The sequence below is a fragment of the Pseudophryne corroboree genome, chromosome 8 (assembly GCF_028390025.1).
Source record: "Pseudophryne corroboree isolate aPseCor3 chromosome 8, aPseCor3.hap2, whole genome shotgun sequence".
Taxonomy (NCBI): domain Eukaryota; kingdom Metazoa; phylum Chordata; class Amphibia; order Anura; family Myobatrachidae; genus Pseudophryne; species Pseudophryne corroboree.
The window spans coordinates 432,888,837-432,899,948 of NC_086451.1; positions in this window are offsets into that span (position 1 = coordinate 432,888,837).

An 11,112-nucleotide genomic window follows, 5' to 3' on the forward strand; every position below is an offset into this window, starting at 1 on the left:
TTCGCTTCGCTCGGCACAGATTACCGTTCCAATCGTAGTCCACGTGGATCGTTAAGTATGAAAAGGTTCAAAAAAAGAAAATAATTGTGAAAAACTCATGTCGACCTTTTGACCTGTCGACCTAGAACATGTCGACTTTTTGACCATGTCGACCTTTTGACCCTGTCGACCTTGTTACTGTCGACCAATAGTGGTTGACCTAGACATTGTCGACCTAGTTACTGTCGACTTTCAATCCGGATCCCCCTAGGAGGGTAGAGTTATCACACAGTTCCGTAGATGGTAATCTACAAAAATGCTTGCCTTCTCTGTCAGGCTGCCAATTCCTGAGACGATCGGTCTACCAGGAGGCTTGTGTTCATCTTTGTGTATCTTCTGTAATAAGTATAGTGTGGGGTTTTTTGGTTTATCCACTTTGAGGAAGTCCCAATCATGTTTGGTTATGATCCCTTCTTGATAGGCATCTGCTATAATTTTTTTATACATGCCCATGTAATTGCTAGTAGGATTAAAGATTAAGCGTTTGTAACACTTGGGATCTTGTAGCTGTCTAGACAATTCCTCCATATACATCTCCGGTGGCCACAGTACCATGTTCCTACCTTTATCAGGGGGTTTAATGACTATGTCTTGCCACTTTTCCATCTCTTTAAGAGCTTGTCTCTGATTTTCTGTAAGATTATCTACATAGTGACTCCGAGAATTGGATTCCTTCAGTTTGTCAAGATCTTTTGAGACTAAGTCAACAAAGATCTTAACGGGTGGAGGTGTCTGGAAAGGAGGTGGATTTGTTTTTTAGTTTAGGTTGTGACTTAGTGGGTTCTGTTACTAATGCACTCTCAGTTTGGAGTTCTTCTAGGATGGAAATTGCCATTCGATCTTCGTGTGACAATGTGGAGTCCATCTGACTAATAGAGGTAGCTCCATTTGTTCCAATGGTTGGGGAGTTGCTACTTTGTCTGAAGAAATTTTTGAGGAGTATTTTACATGAAAATAAATTCATATCCTTTTCACACTCAAAGCGATCGAATTTGCTTGAAGGTGAAAACGATAAACCTATATTGAGGAGTTCTATTTGTTCTGGAGTGAGAATTTTATCGGATACATTTACTATCCTTAATGAGTCCATGGGTATTAGTTTAATTTCCTTTAATTGCGTCTTTCCCGTGGCTCTTCTCTCCGGTCTCTCTGCTCTCTTTTTCTTCTTGTTCCCCTGCCCCCTCCTGATCCTCTTGTGTTTGCGCCTAATCTGGAGTGTCTGGGAGTTTGCCCTAAAAAAAAAACCCTTTCTCCTTGAAAATTGCCTGTACTTGTGCCCTGCCCTTCAGAAGAGTGGACATCAGACATGGTGTAATTTAGATGCTTGTCCATCTCTGGTTTGTAGGGTCTAATTCTCCATTGGAAGACTCTATTGTTAGAGTAGTCATTTTTATCCCTTTGCATTTTGTTCCTCTTCCTTTCCATGATCATTTTTTCATATTGTTCTATTTCTTTTTTATGTTTCTCATATGTATGTTGAAATTTTTCTAGATTCTCATGTTTCTTGAGTTTATCACCCAGGGTAACGATTTCTTGATTACATTTTGCTAGGGTTATTTCATCATGTTTGATGAGAATACCTATCAGATCTAAGGAGCATTGAGTGAGAACTTTTTCCCATGCTTCTTTCAAAGTATCATTGGCTAAATCATATGCCGGGAATAATTTGGGTCTAAGACCCCTTGGAATGATATTCAATTTTAGGTAATTCTCAAAGGTAGATTTATTCCACCAAGTCCTTGTCTGTTTCATGATGGTTTGTTTGAGTACTAATAGATCGTTGTACCAATCATCCGATATAAGATCTTTATCCGTATTTATGTCCCCAAAAACACTCTCCATATAGTTCCTCAACTTCTCCCTACTCTCATCTAGTTCCTGACTTATACTAAAGTTGGACATGTCGCGGGCTTGACTTCTGGTTATAAGTCTGTATTTCTATTTCCAAAGATAATTCTTAACATTCAATATTCCGTGCTAACGGAGGAAAGGGTTATGGTATACACCCTATAATATCTTGCTTTCAAAATGTGGGTAGGGGAGGAGAGGAATTCTGTTGCACAGGAATCAAAGTGACACCTTACCTAAAGAGGTGGTATTAAAAGACCCCTATTGTTAATTGGTACACAATAATTAAGTTGAAAGAATGAGGGTGCAGCCACAGATCATATATGGTACAAGCATGAAAAAAAAAAAGAGAAAGATCTGTTTAGTGGTGCACTTGAAATTTAAAATATAACGTTTATTGATATTCTAAAAAGTGGATAATATATCACACTTGGCAAAGAAAACATTTATGCGAAATATTGGTAAAAACATGTATAATCGTGAAAGGATGAAGATATTGTGAGACTTTAAAGAGAAAAATGAGTAAAGAAATAGTGTTTTAAAAAAACGCCTTAGTGTCTTTATTGTGTCTACTATTTATATATAAAAATGTATCAATTATTAGCAACTGTCAAATATTGATTCAGTCTGTTTTGTTCTAGATATAGAGATTCGCAAGAAATGTTGCTGTTTGAGCTCCCCTATGATTCTTGGCAGTCTGTCTATATTTTGTGTTGAGAAATATTTGACACAGTAAATAATACCACTGCTGGTGATATCTGACAGAGAGGAAAATACACAGTAATTATTATTTGCACTATGATTTTATAGAGACTCAAAGCCTCACGTGCACCGAAAATGATGTTGAGAAGTACTGGGCAACTACAGGTATCTCTTATACATAAAATATTAGGTTCAATAATACCAATTTGTATGAGTTACCAATATCTTATGGGGTCAAAGAACGTGCACAAATTCTGTGTTAGGATATTAAATAGTCCCCTTCTGCTCTACAATATAATGTAGTATGACTTAAAGCTTCCCCATGAGGCAAAGTATGTTAGTAAGTGTTACTAACACTCTGTGCCAGGTGTGGGGATACTAATGTTATTGATCCCCTATCCACACTTCTATATCAATTAAAGAGAGTTTATGCATTAGTTAGTATTATGCTATAATTATCCTAATTGTGAAGATTCACCTGTGCTGAGTGCGTAAAACATTCAGTGTCTCTCATACTCAGTATTCCACTGTAATTTGGGATTCACTGTACCCTATAACCTCATGAAATAACATTGTGGGCATATGGCTGCCCATGTACAGTATAATTATTGTACGTATGAGGGGAGCCTGATGTTTGTATTGCTGCAAATCCCTCGTATACATAATAGGTAAGGTAATAATTATAGGGACCACTAACCCCAATAGGTATGAACCTGTATTGTCAAATGTTCTGTATATTTGTGGTATGTAGATCTCAATTTAGAGGGCTCCGTGACTGTACCTGTAATTCGAATGGATGAGGCAGAGAAAGCGATAGCAAAATGTGTCTCCAGGTCTTATCACTCACACAAATTTCAGTAACACTGACTGCATCTGTTCTCCTACGCAGCCACGATATCTACCATGAGGTGCACGTATCCATGGGAGTACGAGGTTAATAGAAACTTCTAGTCTGATAATTGGAACATAGTGTTCTAATACACTTTTATTTCAAGTTTATTATTTCCAATGTGGTACCCTCAAGATTAGACAGTGGAATCCACGGTGTATAATACAGAGTAATATGATCGTATTTAGGATAGCACAATACAGTATTGTTATAAGCAGAAGTTATTTTCCATCACACGGGGATCAGAAAACAGCATGCACTAAACATCACTATACATTGGAATCTGGCTGCACAGCATAGGATTTCAACGAGATTAGTATACTCTAATGGCATCCTTTGCCCTGCCTATTATTAATACTTATAGCTGAGCTTGACAAATATTTAGAATTAGAAGTAAACCATATTTTCTAGACACGTAGGACACTAGGCTAAGGTCCTACGTACGTTTCGCATTTTAGCTTTATCGAGGTAAAACAAGCCTATCGGGGTCTGTGGATCCAAGCCAGCACAAAATCCTCTGGCCAGTATAATCTTCAAAGAGCGGGAAGAGAGTGCCATTGAGGGGGTGGAGCTTCTCCTCAGAGCGGACCCAGCAGCGTTCAGCGCCGTTTTCCTGCCTGCTGCTCACTGCCAGTGGATGCACAGGTCCCTTCAGAGCAACTCTAGCTATCTGTATGGTACCAGGGGGTTGTAGAAGGGAGGCTGTGTAAAGACTGTGTCACCTACTAAGGGACACAGTCAGAACTGGTTAGGGTCTCCCTATACCTCTAATAGCACTGTGTGTGGGTTGGCGCCAATCTCTGTGTTTCTCTGCCATTCTTGGGGGGAAACTCTGTCTACCCAGTACCCTGTGTGTTTGTGGGGTGTTTTGTCTGTATGTACAACATGTCTAGGGTCACTGTTTCATATGCTGCAGAGGATTTATATTCCCAGGAAGACTCCATACCATGTAATACGGAGCCAGAATGGTTAGTCTCTCTGAAGGGGACTATTTCTCAGATTTCTGATAGAGTTGCTAGGACTGAGCATGCCACTAAGGTCCTCCAATCCCCTATGATTGTATGGTCTGATACTGTCTCCTCGGGGTCCCCTGTGGTACATTCTCACAAACGTGCACTTGCAATTATGCAGAATGACATGGACACCGACTCTGATGCTGCAGACGGTGACGGGGATGTGTTGAGGGGGACACCATCCCTTGCCAAGGGGGTGCAGTTGATGATTGAGGCTGTTAGGGATGTTTTACACATTTCGGACACAGCCCCGGAGCAGGTGGAGGAGGCCTTCTTTACAGATAATAAGAAGCCCCCCTCACCTTCCCGGCATCCAAAGAATTAAACGCTATCTTTGAAAAAGCCTGGGAAACTCCGGAAAAGAAATTCCAGATCCCCAAGAGAATCTTGGTTGCTTTTCCCTTCCCTGAGTTAGATAGAAAGAAATGGGAGTCCCCACCGATAATCGACGCCTCTGTCTCCAGGCTGTCCAAACAGGTGGTGTTACCAGTCCCGGGATCTACCGCGTTGAAGGACCCAGCAGATTGCAAGGTGACTGCTACGCTAAAATTCATTTACACGGCTTCAGGGGCTATATTGCGGCCTACTATAGCCTGTGCTTGGATTGCAAAAGCTATTGCCAGGTGGTCAATCACTCTGTAGGAGGAATCGACTATGCTGTATAAAGTTGACGTAGATTTATTTTTACGTAATATTCAGGATTCTGCAGGGTTCCTGGTAGATTCCATGAAGGACCTGGGTTCCATGGCTACAATGATCTCCTCCATGTCCTTCTCGGCTCGCAGGGGTCTCTGGCTGTGCCACTGGTCTGCGGTCGCGTAATCCAGGAAGAGTGTGGAGGGCCTACCATATACAGGTCAGGCTCTCTTTGGGGAGGCGCTGGATGCGTGGATTTCCACGGCTACCTCGGCTAAGTCTCGTTTTCTCCCCTCAGCTGCACCGGATATGAAGAAGCCTTTTACACCAGCCATGTCACAGTCCTTTCGGCCTGCGAGGCCTAAAAAGAACAAGCCTTCGAACACCTTCTTCAGCGGTGATCATGCCAAAGGAAACAAACCTGCTCCCACAGGTTCCCAAACCTAGAAGCCCGCTTCTGATACCCCTAAGTCCTCCGCATGACGGTGGACAGCTAGGCCTGGGGAAGGGTCAGGTGGGGGCAAGACTCCGGCAGTTAAGCCACGTCTGGGTGTCATCTTTTCTGGACCCCTGGGTCCTGGATATAGTGTCCAGAGGGTACAGACAGTAGTTTCAAGATCCCCCGCCTCACCAATTCTTCAAGTCAGGCTTGCCAGCTCTGCTGGCAGACAACAATTCTTCTGGAGGCCATCAGAAAATTGATTGTGTCAGAGGTCATTGTTCCAGTTCCGCCTCAGCAGTGGAACAAAGGTTATTATTCAAACCTTTTTGTGGTACCAAAACCGGATGGTTCGGTACAACCTATCCTGAACTTAAAGTCTTTGAACCCTTATCTCAGGGAGTTCAAATTCAAGATGGAATCTCTGAGAGCTGTCATCTCAGGACTGACAGAGGGGGAGTTCCTGGTGTCACTGGACATCAAGGATGCATACCTCCACATTCCCATTTGGTCGCCGCATCAGGCATATCTCAGGTTTGCACTGTTGGACGATCACTATCAGTTCCAGGTCCTGCCGTTTGGCTTCTCCACAGCACCGAGGATCTTCACCAAGGTGATGGTGGAGATGATGGTTCTCCTCCACAAGTAGGGGGGGAACATAATTCCATATCTGGATTATCTCCTGATCAAGGCATCGTCCAGGGAGAGGTTGTTGCGGTCCATCGCGCTCACGACGCAGCTGCTCAGGAAGCACGGTTGGATCCTGAACCTTCCAAAGTCTCATCTGGAGCTGACAAGGCAGCTGTCTTTCCTGGGAATGATCCTCGACACGGAAGTGCAGAGGGTATTTCTCCTAGTGGAGAAAGCATTGGTGATTCAAACAATGGTCCGGGATGTCCTAAAGCCTACCCAGGTATGAGATCATCAATGCATACGCCTTCTGGGGAAGATGGTTGCCACCTAAGAGGCTCTGCAGTACGGCAGGTTTCATACTCGACCTTTTCAGCTGGACCTCTTGGACCAGTGGTCGGGCTCTCACTTACACATGCACAAGAGGATACGCCTGTCTCCGAAAGCCAGGATTTCACTCCTCTGGTGGCTACAACTTCCCCACCTTCTGGAAGGGCGAAGGTTTGGAATTCAAGTCTGGATCCTTTTAACCACAGATGCAAGTCTAAGAGGTTGGGGAGCAGTTGCTCTGGGGAAACCTTTCAGGGACGATGGTCGGATCAAGAATCACTTCTCCCAATAAACATCTTGGAACTCAGGGCCGTGTACAACGCCCTTCTGCAAGCAGCACACCTTCTACAAGATCGGGCTGTTCAGGTGCAGTCGGACAATGTGACCACAGTGGCCTACATACACCAACAAGGCAGAACAAAGAGCAGGGCTGCCATGTCAGAGGTGTCAAAAATCCTCATCTTCATTCCGGCCGTAGACAACTTGGAAGCAGACTTCTTCAGCAGATACAATCTCCATCCAGGAGAGTGGGGCCTCCATCCGGAGGTGTTCGAGGAGGTAACCGGTTGGTGGGGGGTTCCTCACATAGACACGATGGCCTCCCGCCTCAACAAGAAGTAGCGGAGGTACTGTTCCAGGTGAAAAGACCTACAGGCATTGGCGGTGGACGCACTGGTAACACCGTGGGTGTTAAAGTCAGTGTATGTGTTCCCTCCACTTCCTCTGATACCAAAGTTTCTTCAACTCGTGAGAAGAACAAAGGTTCTGGCAATCCTCATAGCTCCGGACTGGCCAAGGAGGGCTTGGTACGCGGATCTTCTGGATCTTCTGCTTGAAGATCCACGGCCTTTACCTCTTCGGGAGGATCTGCTACTGCAGGGGCCATTCGCTTATCAAGACTTACCGCGGCTACTTTTGACAGCATGGTGGTTGAATACCAGATCTTAGCTCGGAAGGGTATCCCGAGTGAGGTCATTCCTACCCTGATACAGGCTAGGAAAGGGGTAACGTATAAATACGACCATCGCATTTGGAAGAAACATGTTTCTCGGTGTGAAGCCAAGAAGTTTCCTGCGGTAGAGTTTCAACAGGGGTTGAATATGGGACTGAGATTGGGCTCCATCAAGGTCCAGATATCTGCTTTGTCCATCTTCTTCCAAAAACAATTGGCTGTTCTTCCTGAGGTTCAGACCTTTTTGAAAGGGGTTCTGCACATCCAGCCTCCCTTTGTGGCGCCTACGGCACCATGGGATCTTGATGTGGTGTTGCAGTTCCTGCAATCTGCTTGGTTTGAGCCTCTACAGAAGGCTGTAGAACCAGGAAATGAAAGAACTATTCCAATGCGCAAAAGCAGCCTGTCAGTGGTAAGCTCCTGAAGGTATCATTAACCCTTCACCAATAGTGCAGACATAAACAGAAAAAATGGAAAAAACCACTTAACTAGCGCTTTAGTTCGTTCAGTAATTCACTCGATTCTCATCAAATCATCCCCATCAGATGTATATGTAACAAAAAATATGGGATAGAGAATATAGTGTAACACAGTTTTTAATATACAAACAACATAAAAAATATTAAAATCCAAAGGTCTGTGCAAAATGGCATAATTTTTGACAAGGTAGGAAATCCAGTTAGCTTATGTAATGGAGGTTTACCGGATAAGTTGGAACTGTGTTTTAGACAGTTCAAATCAGCTTAAGTAATGAAGTGGGGATCCCGGGAATATCACTCACATCCGTCCTTATCGCTGGATCCAGCAGATACAATCTCCAACAGTGCCAGAACTGGATTGCCTCCTCCACCAACTCGTTTCCTCCCCCAACTGGGGTCTTTATCAAGGTGTCAGTATGCCATACATCTGTTCCTATTTAAACTACAGATAACCAATGAGGTACCGCCGTGCACAGCTGTATGTAATCTAGACAAGCAATTCCTACAAGTCCCAGCATCCTCCAGCCGCGCACGAAGCTCCCGCTAGGTCACTTCCGGTATCGCGGGTTGTCATGGTGATGTCGGGTTTTTACGAGCGCAGTCGTGTACCCACTCACCCGTACCTCATTAGAGCTCCATATATTAAAGTCCCGGTCTACTGTGATATAGATTCCTTAATAGATATTGTAATAAGTAAATTGTCCAGATAGTTAAACTCCCGTCACGTCACTTCCGGTATCGTCTGTTGTCATGGCGATGTCGGGTTTTCACAATCATAATCTACTCATAAGAGCTTTTTTTCTTTTCTTTTGTAGGTTATAGGTCCTGGTCTAAAGTTGTTCTTTAATAAATATAAAAGTCCAGGATTTATAATTATGATGTCACGTCCAGGGGAGTGACGGGAGTTTAACTATCTGGACGATTTACTTATTACAATATCTATTAAGGAATCTATATCACAGTAGACCGGGACTTTAATATATGGAGCTCTAATGAGCTACGGGTGAGCGGGTACACGACTGCGCTCGTAAAAACCCGACATCACCATGACAACCCGCGATACCGGAAGTGACCTAGCGGGAGCTCCGTGCGCGGCTGGAGGATGCTGGGACTTGTAGGAATTGCTTGTCTAGATTACATACAGCTGTGCACGGCGGTACCTCATTGGTTATCTGTAGTTTAAATAGGAACAGATGTATGGCATACCGACACCTTGATAAAGACCCCAGTTGGGGGAGGAAACGCATTGGTGGAGGAGGCAATCCAGTTCTGGCACTGTTGGAGATTTTATCTGCTGGATCCAGCGATAAGGACGGATGTGAGTGATATTCCCGGGATCCCCACTTCATTACTTAAGCTGATTTGAACTGTCTAAAACACAGTTCCAACTTATCCGGTAAACCTCCATTACATAAGCTAACTGGATTTCCTACCTTGTCAAAAATTATGCTATTTTGCACAGACCTTTGGATTTTAATATTTTTTATGTTGTTTGTATATTAAAAACTGTGTTACACTATATTCTCTATCCCATATTTTTTGTTACATATGCATCTGATGGGGATGATTTGATGAGAATCGAGTGAATTACTGAACGAACTAAAGCACTAGTTAAGTGGTTTTTTCCATTTTTTCTGTTTACCTCTACAGAAGGCTGATCTCAAGTTTCTCACGTGGAAGGTGGTCACCTTGTTGGCCTTGGCTTCTGCACGACGCGTGTCAGAATTTGGGTCTTTTTCTTGTAAAAGCTTCTATCTGATCTTCCATGAAGACAGGGTGGAACTTAGGACTCATTCACAGTTCCTGCCTAAGGTTGTATCGGCTTTCCATATCAACCAACCTATTGTAGTGCCAGTCGCTACTGACTCCTCAATTGCTTCAAAGGCCTTGGATGTAGTGAGGACTTTGAAGATTTACGTGAAGAGGACGGCTCGTCATAGGAAAAGTGACTCTCTGTTTGTCCTCGATGATCCCAAGAAAATTGGGTGTCCTGCTACTAAGCAGTCAATTGCACGCTGGATCAGGTTCACTATCCAGCATGCTTATTCCACGGCAGGACTGCCGTGTCTGAATCCGTAAAGGCCCTCTCTACTCATAAAGTGGGCTCTTCCTGGGCGGCTTCCCAGGGTGTCTCGGCGGTACAACTCTGCCAAGCAGCTACTTGGTCTGGGTCGAACACGTTTGCCAAGTTTTACAAGTTTGATGACCCCAAGTTTGGTCAAGCAGTGTTGCAGGAGCCTCCGCACTCTCCCTCCCGTACTGGGAGCTTTGGTACATCCCCATGGTACTAATATGGATCCCAGCATCCTTTAGGACGTAAGAGAAAATAGGATTTTGGTTACCTAGCGGTAAATACTTTTCTCATAGTCCGTAGAGGTTGCTGGGCGCCCGACCAGCGCTGCGTTTTCCTGCTTTGGTTTTATAGTTCAGTACTGCCTGGTTCCTAGGTAAGTTCTGCGTTATTTACTGTTTTCAGCTGTTGCTGAGTTTTTCCGGCATGTTGGCCGGATTTGCATGTTGTGTGAGCTGGTATGAATCTCGCCACTATCTGTGTAATTCCTTCTCTTGAAGTATGTCGTCTCCTCGGGCACAGTTTCTAGACTGAGTCTGGTAGGAGGGGCATAGAGAGAGGAGCCAGCCCACACTATTAAACTATTAAAGTGCCAATGGCTCCTAGTGGACCCGTCTATACCCCATGGTACTAATATGGACCCCAGCATCCTCTACGGGCTACGAGAACAGGATTTACTGGTAGGTAACCAAAATCCTATTTTATCACTCAGTTTACTAGATTTGACAGATTACTTTATACTGCCAAAGATTCTATTTCTGTACTTTTAAAATTGTGTTTTTCTCTGTACTGGGTACCAACACTGCCACCTAGTGGTGCATATTCTATCTTGCTTTATTTCATTGTGTACCACGTTTACTTTTATTTGCTGTCTTCTCATATAAGGTTTGTGTATGTCTTCTGTTGTAAATACTTTTGATGTCTCGATACATTATTTTCTAATGTAGTTAACTCTTTTCACAGTGAGATACTGACTTTTTCCTTTGTGTACAACTAATTCTTATTTTTGTATTATACAGTGTTGTTCAAAATGGATAATCCTGACCCTTCACTATTTGTTTTTGCAAAATCTCACATGGACATA